This window comes from Sus scrofa, chromosome 8 (genome assembly GCF_000003025.6).
Source record: "Sus scrofa isolate TJ Tabasco breed Duroc chromosome 8, Sscrofa11.1, whole genome shotgun sequence".
Classification (NCBI taxonomy): domain Eukaryota; kingdom Metazoa; phylum Chordata; class Mammalia; order Artiodactyla; family Suidae; genus Sus; species Sus scrofa.
This window is the reverse complement of record NC_010450.4, coordinates 76,812,806-76,831,434: the sequence shown is the minus strand read 5'-3', so window position 1 is coordinate 76,831,434 and position 18,629 is coordinate 76,812,806. Positions and strand designations below refer to the sequence as shown.

Sequence of the window (18,629 nt, the reverse complement as noted above, 5' to 3'; positions counted from 1 at the left end):
CTACTTCTGTGTGGCTTAAGCCACTGCATTTGGGGGTTTCTTTGTCACAGCCTCTAACCTGCAGCCTAACTAATACACCCCATAAATGGTCTCTGCCTCCAGTCCTTCCATCTGTCTTCAAATCCATCTTCCTCAATAGTCATGTTAGGGATTTTGATTCCTGCTCAAGAGCCCGGAGACCTCCTCACTGCTACTCTCATAAAATCAACACATCTGATCTTTAATAGAATTGTCTCTCTTCTTTTTGCTTAGCTGGGCGCTGTCCTTTCTTATGCTGGATGGGATGGCTTCAAACTTGATTGCATCTGCTGGCAGACTTTGATAGAGTTCCAGGAGGCCTTCACTCAATGAGTCAATGTGATCCTGACGCTCCCTCAATACTATATGGTTTCATTCTCTCTTGGGAAAAGGTGGAAGGAGATGGAAGTAACTGATGGAAACTTTTAACGACTGGTCTTTAGAGTCACACCAAAATTCATTCACCTGCTCTCCAAGGACTAACTTTTCTTTTACTGCAATAAGTGGCATGTATGCTGCCTGCAAATGGGATGCGAGGAATCATAGTTGGAAAATTGCTCACTGTTCAATGTTGCTATAAAAGAAGAATGACTTGCCAGAAAACCCTTAATTGAAGTAAGGAGTTGTGAACAAATGTCATACTCACCAATTATTTTTGTCCTCAAGATGCTAAAAGGGGTCAGATACCTTGAAGCCACTGTCCCACTAGAACCAGACCCTGTTGTCCATCTCCCAAAATGAAGGGGAGGGTTGCAACCTTGCTGAGACGTACGGAAAAAAATTGTAACTCAAAGTAGAGGGCTGGAACAAGGGAGTAGCTAAATAAGTTTATCATTGTGTTTTGTCTAGACAATATAAAGGAGCAGAAAGTTTGTTCTATAGAAATCACTCAGAGTCCTGGAATTCTTTCTTTCTTTCTTTTCTGTCTTTTTAGGGCCACACTCGTAGCATATGGAAGTTCCCAGGCTAGGGTCAAATTGGAGCTATAGCTTCCGGCCTACACCACAGTAATAGCAACACAGGATCTGAGCTGCATCTGTGACCTACACTGCAGTTCACAGCAACACCCAGATCCTTAACCAACTATGCGAGGCCAGGGATGGAACCTGCATCCCTATGGATATCGTCAGATTCATTTCTGCTGAGCCATGACAGAAACTTTTTTTTTAATTTATTAATCGAGGTTTACTACAAAAAGAACAAACTACCAGGCCTAATGCAGAAGAGACAGTCACCGCTGATTTTAGCAAGCGCTCCAGGCCACCTAGTTGGTGACCGTGTTGTCCCTCTGGTCCTTCCAGGCTCCTGACTCAGGTCTTGATCCCTCACCGACCTCTGCTCACCATAAAGCAAACCCCATTCCTCCACTGTGACCAGAGCTGCATTGTCCCTGCATCAGATCTGTCCCAGCCTCACTTCTCTGCCAGCAAGGTGCTCAGAGGTGGGCAGAAATCTTGCTCCTGGCCTAGAAGGTAGAGGGGAGCTACTGTCTGCCCAGATGGCAATAGGAACACACCCCGATCCACCATCGGCTCCTCCCAGGGCAGAACTAGAGCATCTGAATGAGCGGTCCCCAAATCACACTCCAGCTTCACATGGAAGGATTTCCCATCATTCTGAACCATGAGTGAGTGAATGAGCCCATCGTCCCTGGATGTGTCCAAGGAGATGCTGCTTGATCATCCGCCAGGAGGTTGACAGAGGGATGGTCACACTGCATGGGTTAAGATGAGTTAGAGGTCTAAGATGGGTCTTCTTGCTGAGAGCAGCCTGCCTCTGTGCTCCCGAAGCCCTCCTCCCTCAATCCTGCAGTCCTTTGCCTCTCATGGAGGCACTCACACCAGGCTTGGCCCTGGCCCAGCCCTGTGATCCCTGGAGAGCTGGAGCTTACCACCTTGGGAGGGGCAATGAAAGAGCACAGCCAGGGGCCAGCCTGGACATCACACTTGCAATACCTGGCCTGTCCCCTTGTTTCCGAAATCAATTCGCCCTTGTGAACTCTGGTCCCAGGCATGGAGTCCTTGTCTCGTTTCTATCTGATCTCTGGGGGGGCCAGGAGGGAAGCCTATGCAGGGAAGAGGGTGGGCCTTCAGCCTACCCCTATGCTACGGGCTACAGGCCAGGGACAGACAAGAACTAACACTGGGTCCACACACCCACTTATACACACACACACACACACACACACACACACTCACACACACACAAACTCACCACCCCCCTTCACATTCATGGAATCCTCCTGCCCAGCTCAGGCCCTGGGTCACCACAACCTAAAGAAGGGTCCACCAACCCACCAGGACGCTGCTAGTGCCAAGCTCCAAAGCCCAACAGTTGAGCCCAGCAGCCAGAAGGCCAAGGCTGAGAACAAGCCAAAGAAAGCTGAGTTCCAGCTGAGTGCCTGGGCTGTTGAAGTGGTGTCATCTCAGGATCCACAACAGGAAGCCAGCCAGGGGCAGCCTAGAAATAGCTCCACGCCTGACACTGACCAGTGGCCTCTCCCAGCAGGGAGATGCCTGCCCCCAGGCACTAAAGGCCCAGCAGGGAGCAGACTTTTCTCTATCTGTCCCCAGTCCCCTGTTGTAATAAGGTGTCTGCACTCCCCAAGCCCCTAGGCTACAAAACTAAACACAGGATGAGGGGTTTGGACTAGGCTATTCCTAACAAGAAAGGGATAAAAATGCAAAAATTTTACATTCACTTACGCACATGTGCACAGGCAACAGAAAAAAAAAAAAAAAAAAAAAAGCCCAGAGTCATAACTACACATCAATGTGGTTATATTTGGTGGTGGGATTATGGGTAATTTTTATTTTTTGTCTGCTTTTCTGCACATCTCAAAGTCTCAGCAATGAATATGTATTACTGTTATAATCTGTAAAAGGTTAGTTTTAAAATTCATATGAAATTATAATTTTATGGTAGTCATTTTGCAATCAAAGCTATTTTGCTTACATGTTGAATTCTTGTTTTTACTGTTCTTCCTTTGTGTTTTTTCCCATCTCTATTTTTACTGCCCTGCTTTCAGTGCTCTAATAGGCCAGTTATCTCCTCCAGTCAGGCATATCTTCTCTATGTGTGCAGGTTTAAGTGAGAAAATGATTCCGAGGGCACAGAAAAGGCAGGTGCTGTTTCTGGACCCCACACAACCTCTGTTCCTTGGCCCCTTCATGCTGTTCCTGCAAGTAGGACCAGCTTCCCCACTCACTTCCAACAAACCCAATCCTGCTTTTTCTTCCACTCTATCAAAAATTCTGTTCCCATAAGACACCAGACACAACTCAGTGCCTCTATTCATTCACAAAATAATTATCAAACATCATCCACATCCAAAGCACCCTTCTCAGAGCCAGAAATTCAGCCATAAATATGCCTGGCCCCCCTGCCCTTCCCTTTAGAATAGAGTCTTCCAAACGGCAGGCCTGGGGGCTTACAGTCCAGTCCCAGGGTTGGGTGTTGACCATCAGTCTTCAGGATTGGCTGCCATAGCGTCCTCTGTGAGGGAGCAGGGGTTTACAGTGTTGAGAGGGATATGAACCGGTAATTGTCACAGCAACAGCTAAGACTATTCTATCACATAAGGTTCTATGTTATAGACATGTATGTGTACCCAGTGCATGCATGTCCATCCATGTACATGTATCACACATCATTGCAATTACCTTAACAAGCCAGCATCGTCCTGATACAGCTAATTTAAGGACTGAGTATGTGCCAGGCCCCAATCCAAGCACTTTTACATGTACAATCTCATTTGTTCCTCACAACAGCCCTGTGCTATAGGTACCATCATTATTCCCATTTTACAGATGAAAACATGGTGACATGGGGAAGATAAGCAATTTACCTTGAGATTACAAAGCCAGTTGCAGGGAATACAGTCACTATCTTATAGTAACTTTAAATGGATTCTAACGTATAAAAGTATTGAACCACCATGTGGTACACTTGAAACTAATATAATATTGGAAATCAACTATGCTACAATTGAAAAAAAAAAAAAAAGATTACGAAAGGAGTCAATGATGGGTCTTGGTTTCAAACCCAGAAGTCTGTCTCCAGAGCTACTCAGTTCATGGGTCCACAGTCATGGATGCTGAGAATGCCCCGTAATGAGCATCAGCCAGGGAAGGTTCAAGAGCAATGGGAGGAACAGGGTGCACTAGCCCAGTCTCAGGGAGTTCGAGGAGCCTTCCTAAAGGGGGGAAGCCTAAGCTGAGACTGAAGAGGAATTGGAGGTAATCAGCGGGGCTGAGGGGGTAAAGACACTGGAAGTGGAGAGAAGATCAACTATGATAGGAGGAAGCAAGGCTTCTTTCTGAGGAAACAGCAGGCCCTTCTGGCTGGGGTTTGGGGGTTGGATTTTGCAGACCAAGCTAAAGGGTCTGGGTTTTCCCTTAAGTTCAAGGAAAATACCATAGTCAGATTTGCCTTTCGAGAGAGGCCCTGCTATTTCAATATGGAGAACAGGCTGGAAGAGGCCAGAATGCCGACAAGGAGATTGGGGACCCACATATGACCTGGAATCTGGGGAAGGAGATGGAGCATGACCTTGGAGGGGCAGCAAGGGTACAAGGAACAATTTTCTCTTCTTGCGATTCCTCTGTCTCTCAGTGTGAGGGCTCTGCCGCGCTAGCTTGCACTTGATTAAATAATGCCTTCGAGCTGGTTGTTCTCTGGTTGTTCCTGTTTATGTATCTTGTCTCAACTAGACTGTGAGCTCCTGTGGGCTAGGGGCCACTTCTGACAGATACACCCCTCGGTGCACAGCACTGGACTTGGAGATCAGTTATTCATGCTCTTGAATAAATAAATTATCAAGTTTGTTATCTCATTGGCCTTCCAATTAAGGAATTTTATAATCTAAATGCATCTCGCTGAAATGGAAAACTAGTTCTGTAGCTCTTTCTTCTGGGTTTATAGGCAACACAGGCAGAGTGCAACTAGGAGACCATACACGTAAAATGCCTAATAAAATAGCACCAAGGATCAGTAGGAAGAATCACATATGCAGATGGGGTGTGTGTGTGTGTGTGTGTGTGTGTGTGTGTGTGTGTGTGTGTACGTGTGTTGATGGGTATTGAGCACACAGGGCACTATAAGACACATTCATCTTCATGTGCACCAGAGCTGGAGTTAGCTTCTTAAGGTCCGTTTTTCTCTTCTTTAAGCCTTCTGAAGGATTCATGTACCAAATAACTAAATTATGTCTTGGTAGCTAAACAAATTATGCAAAATTATACACCATGAATATTTTATCATTCTAAACCCTGAAGCCAGACTCCAGACAGTTTTATGTCTGCAGCAACCCGTTTCATACCCAGATGAATTCGGCTAAAGACAAATGACTTCTTTCAAAAACTTTTTTTTTTTCCTTGTTGCGTTTTTCCTTTAGGATGTCTCAAAGGCTTTCTGGCACCTAGGTCCTGAGAGTAAATGCACTCCACCTTCCTCTTAACTGGCTAAAGCCAGAGCTTGTGCCTGGCATAACCTAACTCTCAAAATGTGCCCATAGTTGATGAACGTTAGCAGTGGTGTACCTGAGGCGTGCATTGAATGGATAGAATGTGAATAAACAGTTGACAATGGTCCAAGGTTCAACTGGTTCCACATGCTTCCTTTTGTCTTCGAATATTGAAGTTGCATGCAAAATACATTTTTCTACAGAATGAGGCTTTAGTCACCCAGGAATAAGACCGCGGCTGTGTGTGAAGAGCAGACCTGCTTTGCACTTTCCTTCTTCTTTCTCAATTGCCTCTGCTGGGTTTCATCCGCCTCTTTTGGTTTTAAAAGAAAGAGCTACCCTACAAAGGTTCACGGCTCTGTTCTCAAAGAGGCCAGCAGAAGAAAACGAGGAAGCTGTACGTTAATAGGACTCCGCTGGCCCCTCGCCTTGGCTCCTGCGATGTGGAGTCTTGTAGGTTAACGCTTCAAATCGAGCCACTTCAAAATGGCCAGAAATCAGAGGAGGAGGAGGAGGACAGAGCGGTCTCTCCTCATTCCTTCCAACTGTTTCTTAGGCTCAGAGAGGAGCCCAACAGAATTGAAAACCCCGCGTATGCCTTTGGCCAGGGGCTGACCAGGAATGCCAACAGATGGACACAGTTGATTTTGTTGGGGTGCTGGTGTTCTGGGAGAGGCTGCCTTCTGAAAAAAAAAAGAAAAGAAAAGAAAAAGAAATTCTGTCAGTCTTACAATTTCATTGGTGCAATAAACAAATACAATTACTTTTTCAAAATACGGCTGAGTCATAGGACTTACCACAGGAGTTGTAAGCATCTTTTCTGTCTAATCAGCAGGCTGGGTTTCTAGAGATAGTGTTCCCAGCTTCTCTCCCAGAAAAGGGGAAAAGCAGAAAAAAAAAAAAAAAAAAAAAAAAAAAAAAAAAACAGGCTTATTACTCAGAGGTGGCTGGGCAGATCCCTGACAGCCCTCTGAGATGACCCAGCCAGGGGCATAAGCCCCAGAGTGTGTCCAGGAGAAGGCTACGCCAGAGGGGGGAGAGGACCTACCCCCCACCCCCCACCTTGCCACCCCAGCCCCCATCAAGCCAGCCCAAAGATAGAAGTAATGAAGAATGAGGGCAGGGGTAGGCTACACCAGAGATAAGAGAGCACCTACCCCCACCCCCCACCTCCACACCCCTACCCGAGCTCCCCCCCCCCCGCCCCCGTCAAGCAAGCCCAAAGCTAGAAGTAATGAAGAATGGGGGCAGGGGCAGCAGCTATTAGAAAGAAAGAGCACAGGGTCCAGGGATGTGGGGAGGACTCCTGCTATTGCCTTTATTAGCCGCATGACCTTGAACCAGTTACTTAAGCCTGGCTGAGCCTCATTGCTTTTATCTTTAAAATGGCTATAAATTCTGCTCACTTCCCAGGGTTTTTATAAGACTGAAACAAAATAATTGCTTGAAAGCTCTGAACACGGTATTCATAGCCCAGCAAAAGCTTAATAATAGCTGAGGGGGCTGTGAGGATGAGTCCCCGCTTAACTGGTTCTGTCCAAACAGGGACCTCCTGGTCCCCTGGGTATGAAAAGCACGCCACTGCCCCTGTATTCTCAGAACATCCCTCTCTCCTCCCTCATTTTCAGAAACTGGCTCAGCAAAGGACTTCATGAAAGCACTCACACTCAAGAATAAAGATTCAATAAATTTTCCCTTTTCTAGAAGTATTTGCATTTTAATTGGGAATTCAAACAAAATTATTTCTACTAGTGCAATTTTAAGTCTCAGCAAGCTAACAGGAGAGGCATGTTGCTTTTGTTTGTTTTGTTGTTTGTTTGCAGAATTGGTATGAAGAATTCTTCAGTGAGGTCTTAAAATTATGCAAATAGATAGCTCTTTTTTGTGTGGTTATCATGACTGGTTTTTTTTTAATTTTTAAAGTTTATTGAAGTATAGTTAATTTACGATGTTGTGAAGATTTCTGCTGTACACCAAAGTGATTAGTTTCTTCTTCTCTCATCCATTCTTTTTCGGAAAATAGCTGTCTCTTTAAATGGCTGATGGAGCCTCTAAATATAACTACCAGCTTACAAAAAAACACAGAGGATAGACGAACATAATGAATGACACTAAGAGAATGCCACTGGCAAAATCCAGACTTAAGAGTTTCTATCGGATAATATTTTTAAAACATTAATTGCGGAGTTCCCGTCGTGGTGCAGTGGTTAACGAATCCGACTAGGAACCATGAGGTTGCGGGTTCGGTCCCTGCCCTTGCTCAGTGGGTTAAGGATCCGGCATTGCCGTGAGCTGTGGTGTAGGTTGCAGACGCGGCTCGGATCCCGCGTTGCTGTGGCTCTGGCGTAGGCCGGTGGCTACAGCTCCGATTCAACCCCTAGCCTGGGAACCTCCATATGCCGCGGGAGCGGCCCAGGAAATAGCAACAACAACAATAAAAAGACAAGTGACAAAAAAAAAAAAAAAAAAAAAACATTAATTGCAAGGAAGAGAGAGAAACCTTAGGGGAACCAATAGATTGAGAAATGCCAAACACATATTTAACCAATCACAAAGTGTGGACCTTAGTTGGATCCCAACTAAATAAACACATTGTAAAATTGAAAATTATGACATTTATGAGACAATTAGAAAGTTAAATGTTGGGAGTTCCCATCGTAGCTCAGTGGGTTACAAACCCAACTAGTATCCATGAGGATGTAAGTTCGAGCCCTGGCCTTGTTCAATGGGTTAAGGATCTGGTGTTGCTGTGGCTATAGTATAGCTAGCAGCTGCAGCTCCATATCGATCCCTAGCCTGGAAACTTCCATATGCCACAGGTGCCTCCCCAAAAATAAGCAAAAAAAAAAAAAAAGAAAGAAAAAGAAAGTTAAATGTTAATTTCATTGAATATCCCATGATTTTAAGATAATTGTTAATTTAGTGTAATCATATTATGGTTGTTTTAAGAAAAAGTTCTTATTTTTTAAAATTACTTAAGGAAATTTATTACATTTATGGGTGTACAACAATCATCACAACCAACTTTTATAGCATTTTCATCCCAGACCATCAGTGCATCCTCCAATCCCCCAGTCTGTCTCATTTGGAACCCTATTTTTGATACATATACTGAAATAATTACTAATAAACTAGTTCATGATAGCAAATTCTACGCATCAACTGAGCTAGGCTATGGTGCCCAGCAGTTTGGCCAAGAACTTACTGAGATGTTGCAGTGAAGATATTCTCCAAATATGATTAACTTTTAAATTCATAGATTTTGAATACAGCTGATTGCCTGCTGTAATGTGGACAGGCCTCGTCTAATTCCTTAAAGCCCTTAAAACCAACTACTGAGATTTTAAGAAATAGTTCTGCCTCAAGGCTCCAATACAGAAGAACCCCTGCTTGAGTTTTCAGCTTGCAGACTTTATTCTTTGTGTTTGTGGAAATATTGTGTATCTTTTTAAAAATTTTTTTTTAAAGTTTTATTGAAGTATAGTTGATCTATAATACTGTGGTAATTTCCACCGTATAACAGAGTAACTCAGCTATGCATATACGCACATTCATTCTCTCTCAGATTATTTTCCCACACACAACCTGCAGACTTTAGATTCAGGATTGCAATGTCAACTCTTACCTGAAGTTCTAGTACCCACTGTTGGATAAGCCAATCTCTTAAAATAAATCTAGATAGATAGATAGGTAGATAGATAGGTAGATATAGGAAGATAGTAGACACAGGTATCCTATTGGTTCTATTTTTCTGGAGAACTCTAACACCTGGTCCCTTGCCTGAGATTTTTTTCAGAATGATACAAGAAGTGATGGTAAGTGGGTCTGTCATTAGCTAGAGCAAGATTAACCATATGTTCATAGCTTTGGGTGCTGGGGGATGGGGACTTTTAAAAATAGGGGTAGTCGTATCTAATTTTATGTATGTTCAAAATTCTCCAAAATAAAAGTAAGAAACAAACCAAACAAGAAACCTCTCTCAACCCAAGTCATTTTCCCCCAGGATCATTTGCAAGGCATACGGGGTTATGGAAGCAAATTTTTAACCCAACTCTGTCCAGTATTTATAAGCCCCCTCCCCCCACCCCCATGCTGTATCTTGAGCAGCCAACACCAGTGGTGCCAAGGCCCTGGCAAGGCTGCCTTACAGGGCCTCTTGGGATGGCTTCCAACAACCCAAGACAGCTAGAATGTGGTAAGATCCAGTCCAGACAAGGGACTTGGGAAAGCCAGGGCTCACTGCCTGTGTCTCAGCTCCCGAGAGACACAGAACAGGGTATAGAACCTTGTTCTCTGCACTCCATTCAGAACTACCCACAAACACGCCTGTTCCCTGAAAGGGGACTTGACACAGCTCAGCGAGGAGGGAAACCATAGGCTCTCCTCTCCCAAGAGCTTTCCTGTCACCCCCCCACCCCCAACCATCAGTAGTAGTAGCCCCAGCCCTCCTTTGAGACTTCCTGCATTTTGATGAACAAATCCAGGCTCACAAAAGAGTATAGCCAATGACACCATGTGAATGCCTCATGAATTTATCACTCAGCTGAGAAACAGTAAACATGAGACTCAACTGAAGGCTGTGAGCCCTGCCCAGACTCACTCCTTTGTCCCCTCCCCAGAGGTGACCACATTCCTGAACTTATTGTGTGGCATTAACAGACATCTTCTTTCTTCCCTTTAGAAAGAAGCAAGGAGTTCCCATCCTGGCTTAGCAAAAATGAACCCGACAGCATCCATGAGGACGCAAGTTCGATCCCTGGCCTTGCTCAGTGGGTTAAGGATCTGGCATTGCTGTGAGCTGTGGTGTAGGTCGCAGACGTGGCTTGGATCTGGCATGGCTGTGGCTGTGGCTGTGGTGTAGGCCAGTGGCTACAGCTCTGATTCGTCCCCTAGCCTGGGAACCTCCATATGCCATGGGAGCGGCCCTAAAAAGACAAAAAAATAAATAAATAAATAAAAATAAAAAGAAACAAATGGGGAGTTCCCATGTAGCGGAGCAGGTTAAGGATCTGGCATTGTCACTGCAGCAGCTCAGGTCGTTTCTGTGGTTCAGGTTCAATTCCTGGCCAGGAACTTCCACACACGCAGTCAGAAAGAAAGAAAGGAAGGAAGAGAAAAAAATGGATTTGTTGGGGTTTTTAAAAAAATTATTTTCCATGGATTTTTTAAATGCTGCTATTAGGTATTTTTCATTTATAAATAATTATCACTGATGTTTTAAATTTTTACAAATGTTTTCATAGAGTAGGTATCCTTGTGCAACTTGCTTTTTGCACTCAGCGATGTTTCTGAGATTTACCCACATTCACATACATCGCTCTAGTGCCTTCATTTTCACGCTGCTGAATTACATTTCTTCATATGAATGTACCACAATTTATGCACTTGTTTCTCCTATGACAGATGCTTAGGTTATTTTTTATTTTTCTCTTTTACAAACAAGGCTGGAAGGAACATTCTCGAAGTTTCCTTGTACACAGCAGAGAACCCTACTCCAGGCTTCTTTTTCACTCTGTCGTTTCCACTCTGTCCTCCATCCTGCCAAGTTCATAGGTGAGGTCGTGGCAGAACTGGCCTGTGTCCCTCTGTGGGTGATGGGTCTGCTTTCTGCCTCCCTCAGGCGAAGTGAAGGAAGGCACTGAGCAGTTAACTCAGGCATTCGGTCAGGAATCACTGGATCACAGGACATTTCCTCGTAGGATCTTACTTTACAGATCAGGTTTGGGGAACTTAGTATCCGAATAATTGCTCTGTCTAGACTCAACCGCCACCTCCTTCGAGCTCTTGGCAGTGTACAAAAGGGGTCAGCACTAAGAGAGCACAGTTAAATATAGACATCTAGGAATAAAAGGCCTACTTAAGAACCAGGAAGTTGCTCTTGGGAAATTAAAAAAGTTTGCCAAGGCACCCTTTGCTGTGCCAAAGCCTAATTTGGCAGGAAAATGCTGATGAGAGCCCCAAGTTGGGGGGTGGGGGGGCAGATTTATCCCCCAAATCACCAGGGCTCGCTGGCTAGCTTCTGCTTGCATTTCTCCCCAAGTCACACTTTCTAGAACAGGGGGAAGGAAAACCAGCCCAAGGCAATTGTTTGAGGTTCTGTCCCCTGTCAGAGAGGCGCTCTCGACCTGCCCTAACTACTCATTTCCCAGAATGAAGAATGTCCGACCCTCAGAAATCTTTCTCATTCAAAATGCACTTCTGACCTTTCAGAACGTTTACCTTAATGCCACCTGCAAGGGCAAAGTTCACAACCCCCTCCCTCCGTGTGAGGTACAGTGGGAACACCTGTCTCATCCTGTTATGAGGCAACAGGGGAAGACCAGTTTTTTAGCTTGTCATTGTTTAATGAACTTTTGCTATGTTTTATGAAGAGAGTTGGATCGACTCTACGGGCTAATGTGGGTATGTGGCTATGTTTCTAGTAGATTCTCCATGGTTGAAAATGAGCATGAGATGCATGCTGTGGTATATGGAATGATTGGCCAGCAGGAACTGCTGCATAGCACAGAGAACTCTACCCAGTATTCTCTGCGGAAAAGAATCTGAAAGAGAATGGATGTGTGTACACATATAACTGAATCGTTTTGTTGTGCAGCAGAAATGACCACAGCCTTGTAAATCAGCTATACTTCAATAGGAGTTAAAAAGCAAGCATGACTTAGGAATGTGTATTCATCGTTCAAATATAAATGAGATTCTTAAACCTCCCCAGCACACCCTTGATACAAAATACAAACTTGGGGAGTTCCCTTCATGGTGCAGCAGAAACAAATCCGACCAGTATCCATGAGGATGCAGGTTTGATCCCTGGCCTCGCTCAGTGGGTTAAGGATCCGGCATTGCCGTGAGCTGTAGTGTAGGTCGCAGACACGGCTCGGATCCCATATTGCTGTGGCCGTGGGGCAGGCCGGCGGCTGCAGTTCTGATTGGACCCCTAGCCTGGGAGCTTCTATATGCTGTGGGGGCATCCCTAAAAAAGAAAAGAAAAAAAAAAAGTGATCACCTTCATGTCTTCACAGCAGGCTGACAATGGAGGTGACAGGGAACAGCACAGACCTGGTTCTGAACCGCCTCAGACCCAGCGTCTCCTGACCTCACCTGTAAAATGGGGGTGTCTGTCTCCTCAGGTTCCCTGGACCATCGATGGAGATAATGCACTGAAAAGCACTTTGAAAACTACAAAGTGCAATTCAGATGGAATATTGACAGCCCTTTGTTAAGTGTTCATTTGATTCCGAATGTCCTCTGATGCAAAGAGCCATCATTCCTTATAAGCCATTTTATAACTCAGACTTTTCCACTAATTCAGCGTGACCTTCCCTCCAATCTGTTCGGCGCCTGTGGTTTTACTTCAAAGCCCAGGAAGCTGCTACGTGGAGTCTCTAGAAAAAAGGAAGGACTTTTCAGAGGTCATCTCGAGTCCCGCCCCTGCCCCGTGCCCCATCAGGGGTCTCTTCGACATCCCCCCCCCAGATGATCCCCAGGCCTCTGCTTGGGAAGATTCCAGGAATGCAGGCTCCCAGGAGGACCTGAGCGGCCTCTTCTGCTGAAGGCGATGAGGCTGAGGTGAGCTTCACGGAGTCAAAACTGACTTCTACCCCTGCTCTCGGCCTCCGTCTGGGGCAGGCATTTGCAAACCCTGGCCTGCGGGCCAAATCCATCTCAATGTCTGGTTTTTACAGTCAGTGGGATAAGATGGTTTTACTTTTTTGAAAGGGTTTTTTTTAAGAGTTTTTAAATAGTATTGGATGACACATGAAAATTATGCAAAATTCAAATGTCAATATCCACAAAGTTCTATTGAGACACATGCATTCATTTTCATCCTTTCTGTGGCTGCTTCCACACTACACAGAGGGGTTGGGTGGTTGCTACAGAAACCCCATGGCCTGCAAAGCCCAAGATATTTACTCTCTGTCCTTTTACAGAGAAATTTTGCCAACCCCTACTTCAGAGTTCCATTAGTTATCCCAATCCCTCCTAAACGTGTGAATGAAGTTCTCATGTCATTGACCCGCCCTAGCAAACATTTTTAAGGGCTTTTAGTGGTCTAGGTGCTGTGCTGGGCACTAGGAAGTTTAAAAAATAATAATAATAAGAGACTAGATATTAAATGGCCTCACCGCCAAACAACAACAAAAATACGCAGAGACACCATAGGAATTCAGAGGAAGGGAAGAGAGTATTTCAGAAAGTTTACACAAAAGGAAATTTGAACTTGAACTTAAGGAATGGGATAGGTTTGGGAGACTTGGAGAGAATCAAGACAACACATTAAATTAATTTTTTAAAAAAAAGAAAACATCCCATTTGGAGGTCCCCGCGTGGCTCAGCAGTTAACGAATCTGACTCGCATCCATGAGGATGTGAGTTCCATCCCTGGCCTTGCTCGGTGGGTTAAGGATCTGGCATTGCCATGAGCTGTGGTGTAGGTCAAAGACATGACTTGAATCTGGTGTTGCTGTGGCTGTGGTGTAGGCTGGCAGCTGTGGCTCCAATTCGACCCCTAGCCTGGGAACCTCCATATGCTGAGGGTGCAGCCCTTAAGAGACATAAATAAATAAATAAAGCAAGCCCTGGAGTCAGGAAATCTCAGAAGAGGTTCAGAAAACCCAGTTGTATGGCGAGGACGATGTGGCCACTGAGTTCAGGTGCTCAGATACATCGGTGGACAGAACAAGGATCCCCACTCTGACGTAGATTACATTCTAGTACCCACAGACCTGCAGTAAAAGCATCAGAGGGGAAGGCACCCTGAGTGAGGGCAGGTGACAGATAGAGTGGAACAAAATGCCTACCTGCTGCTGCTCACTCAAGGGCAGCAGGCACCTCGGTCTCCTCATCTTTAAAATGAGGGGGTAGGACCACATCTAACTTAAGAATTCTAGGATGGAGAGTTCCTGTTGTGGTGCAGCAGAAATCAATCTGACTAGGAAGCATGAGGTTGCTGGTTCAATCTCTGGCCTCACTCAGTGGGTCAAGGATCCAGTGTTGCCATGAGCTGTGGTATAGGTCACAGATATGGCTTGGATCTCAATTTGCTGCGGCTGTGGTGTAGGCTGGCAGCTGCAGCTCTGATTCAACCCCTAGCATGGGAACCTCCATATGTCATGGGCGTGGCCCTAAAAAATAGAAAACAAACAAAGAATTCTAGGATGGTAATTATGGCTTGGTTTTCAAATAAAATTTCTGGGATTTATAGGGGAAAAAATCTAGATAACTGCTCATTTTGGTTTCATTTCCAAGTTGCAACTGTGTTTATTTTTCTTTTTTGTCTTTTCTAGGGCAGCGCCTGCAGCACATGGAGGTTCCCAGGCTAGGGGTCCAAACGGAGCTGTAGCCGCCAGCCTACAGCAGAGCCACAGCAACACGGGATACGAGCTGTGTCTGCGACCTACACCACAGCTCACGGCAATGCTGGATCCTTAACCCACTGAGCAAGGCCAGGGATCGAACCCACAACCTCATGGTTCCTAGTCGGATTCATTAACCACTGAGCCATGAGGGGAACTCCTATTTTTCTTATGTTGTTAATTGAATCTCTCCAAGTCTGTTTCTTAAAAAAAAAAAAAAAAAAGTATGAATACATGCTTCCTAACTTCAAGGATGTACAAACCAGTGAAAAACAGGACGTACACAGCAGTTAAGAGAATGGGCCCAGGAGCCAGATTGGCGGGGCTTGAACCGCAGTTCCGCCCAGACCAAGAGACCCAGTCCGTGGAGAAATTACCTGACCTGCTTGTGTGTCAGTTTCCCAGTGAAATGGAGGGACCATAAAAGGGCTGTCATGAGGGTTAAACAACACAGTACGTATAAAAGGTGTAGAGCAGCGCCAGGCTGACAGGCTGCTGATGGTACTATTATCATTATAGACGAACCAATAAGTGAGGTCAAGTGTGGTTGAGACAGCGATCCATGTTTTCAAGGGAAGAATTGGGCCACAGAGTGGGGGACTCTTCTGTCTGGCAAAGAGGGGGGTTAAGGAAAGCTTTGTGGGTGTTGGAGGATAAGCAGCAGACAAGTGGGATGGTGGTATTTTAAGGAGAAGAAGCTGCATGAGCAAAAATGTCCCCAGCTGACGTCTTCCCCCAGGCACAGCTCCCTCTCCTCCGCTCCTCATCTCCGTCAATGAGACTTCTTCCTTCCTCCCACCATCATCACCAGCTGCTCATGGCAGAATCACAGGGGTCCTCCGTGCCATCGTCCCACCTGGTCAAGCTGATTCTAAATCCATCTCGCATCCACCGTCTGTCTCTCTCATTCCTCCATCTATGCCTCCATCATTCTCATCCATCATCTCTGTCTCTATTCCTCCATCTCTCACCCTAATCACCTGTCTCTCTCATTCCTCCATCTCCCCATCTCTCTTCATAGCGCTGTGTCTCTCTGTCCTTCTGTACCTCACACCCTCCTCATGGTTCCCCTCTTGCTCCCAAGATCAAGTTCCACTTCTTGACCTGATGGGGTCTTTCCTTCCCCCTCCCTCCGCACCCCAGCAGCCTAGATTTCTTTCACATCTGAGTTGACTGCCAATCCTCTGTCTGGAATGTTCCTTCCCAATTGCCTCTCTTGCTCTCTTTGAAACAAACAATTCTCACCCTTCAGGTGGCAGTTTTCTGTTCTTTTTTTCTTCTTTTTAGGGCTGCACTGCAACATATGGAAGTTCCCAGGCTGGGGGTGGAATCGGAGCTGCAGCTGCCAGCCACAGCCACAGCCACAGCCACTCGAGATCCGAGCCGCCTCTGTGACCTACACCACAGTTCACAGCAATGCCAGATCCTTAACCCACTGAGCGAGGCCAGGGATCGAACATGCATCTTCATGGATACTAGTCGGGTTCATTTCTGCTGAACCACAACGGGAACTCCAAGTGGCAGTTTTAACGGCACTGTCTCGGGACACACTCCTGACTCTTGTGCTTTGCTGGCACCCTCTCTGGCTTCTCTGCCCTTTCACTACAATCAGAATCAATTCATTCTATGTGCTTGTTGTGTATAATCTGTAAATTCCAATGAAGGCCAGGATTTTTTTTTTTATATCTTTTGCACTGATGCACGGACACATCCCCAGCCCCTAAAGCAGTGACTGACAGATAGTTAGACACTCAAAAAATATGTATTTAATGATAACCTCTTCCTCACTAGTCAGCGATCTCCTTTTGGCTTGGGCTCTCTCAGTCTTACATTCCCTGAGCCTGCATCGGTGTGTGGTTGGTCCTAGACACATCATACATATTTGTCAGACAAATGAACAGATGAGTGAATAACTTCAAAAGTATATCTCCAAGTGTGTCTGCAGGCTGGTTCTGATACTCTGGTTTGAGGTCTGAAGAGCAGGGAGCAGGGCCTTCTTCACCTCCCAAGAGATATCTGCCATGCTTCTGTTAATGTGGCCGAAAGTGGTTGAACTCTTTAACTGCCAATTCTGTGAATCCAACTGAGGCCTCTCAGAGAGGGAGAGGACCTTAGGGATGTTTAATTCAGCCCCCATTTGACGTCTGAGTCCTTCCTGCACTGCAGTTATCATCCTGCCATTCAGCCTAGGTTTGAAAAGTCCGAAAAGCCAAAATTCACTGCCCCCGAGGAGGGCAATGTCATCGTGTGTTACCTCTGCCTGATAGAAGTCCTTTGTGATCCTGAAGCAATGACCAGGCCCCTCATGGCTTCCATCTGTGGGTTCCAGCTCTGGTCCCTGTGACAGGGATTGTTAAACGATGAATTTCAACCCATTAAGTCAAGAAATCAATTGAATGGCCTCACAACCATTTTTTATAAAAAAAATATAGAATAAAAAAATAAATTTTTAATTAAAAATGAAAACATACAAAGAATAGTATATAGTAGAATAGAAAATATCAAAATAAAGTGAACATAAGAAAAGCACTGTTTTCTGGAATGCTTTTTTCAGTTACATATGTGCCTTTATGTGTGTTCTGGGTTGAGATATAAAATGTACTTCTTGGAGTTCCCATTGCAGCCTGGCAGAAATGAATCCAATTAGCATCCATGAGGACTCAGGTTCAATCCCTGGCCTTGCTTAGTAGGTTAAGGATCCGGTGTTGCCGTGAGCTGTGGTGTAGGGCACAGATGCACCTTGGATCCTGCGTTGCTGTGGTTGTGGTGTAGGTTGGCAGCTGTAGCTCCGATGTGACCCCTAGCCTGGGAACCTCTCCATACGCCATAGGTGCGGCCCTAAAAAAAAAAAAAAAAAATACCCCCACCCCAAAATTGTTTTCTTCTAAAAAAAAATAAATTAATAAAATGTAATTCTTATTACAGGTAACAGCCAGGCAGGTTGGAAAGCCACAGTCGTGGGGACTCTTACCTGATTGCCCTTTCAGGGTGTGAGAGCCAGTCAAGGTGACCTCTAACGTTGTATCTTCCAAAACATTCCCAGCTTCTTTCGTCCCTGGCTCCCCGCATAGGATGGCTGTTGAGCTGTGTTCCCTTGGAATTTTGTCTATACCCGCATTATAGAGTGGCTCCTGGAAACGACAGCGGCTTATTCTGCTGCCTTGGTTCTCTCTCACCAGCTGATTTCTCAGGACTTTGGCCCAAGAATGCCAAAGGCAAATGGAGGATGGGGGTGGAGGGAGGGGAACGGGGGAGGGGGAGGCAGAGGGGAGGGGGAGGGAGCGGTCCCTTGTCTCCTCTGTGCTGTGTTCTAAGGATCCCCACAAGCGCTTCCAGGTGCTCACAAATTAACCCTTCCATAACCAACTCTTGTCTGAGATGGACAGCACGCTGACCTGCCCATCGTCTGTGAAATCAACATCTCAAAAAATTAAGCACAGGTGCCGCCCAGCATCTTTTTCTAACATGTCTTCCTTTCTCTAAGATTCTTTTATTTCAACCAGTAACAACGTCAGACTCTCATCTGCAAGTTGCCTCAGTAACTTGCATCCTAATGCGTGTATTCCTGAGATCTGAATTCAGAATCACTTCACGTTACTGAAAAGCTCCTCGGTGTCTACTGTCAGTTATCAGTGCCCCTTCCTTCCGCTGCACCGCCCTCATCCGAGAACACAGACAGAAGTCGGTCCCTCTGAACTCGGCCTTCTCTAGGCCATCTCAAGCAGCAGTTTCGCCATCACCTCCAAGTTCTAGGTCTGTCTGGTCCCCACCCCCCACCCCCACCACCGCCCCCA

The 18,629-nt window shown here is 45.6% G+C and overlaps 1 long non-coding RNA gene across 1 annotated transcript; it reads right to left on the bottom strand.

Moving 5' to 3' along the window:
* Window positions 2,815–18,035, bottom strand: LOC102160851. The gene is made up of 3 exons (XR_304956.2): window positions 17,807–18,035; window positions 6,280–6,345; window positions 2,815–6,165 (listed from the first exon to the last, which is right to left on the bottom strand). It is a non-coding gene; the product is annotated as an uncharacterized LOC102160851 (long non-coding RNA).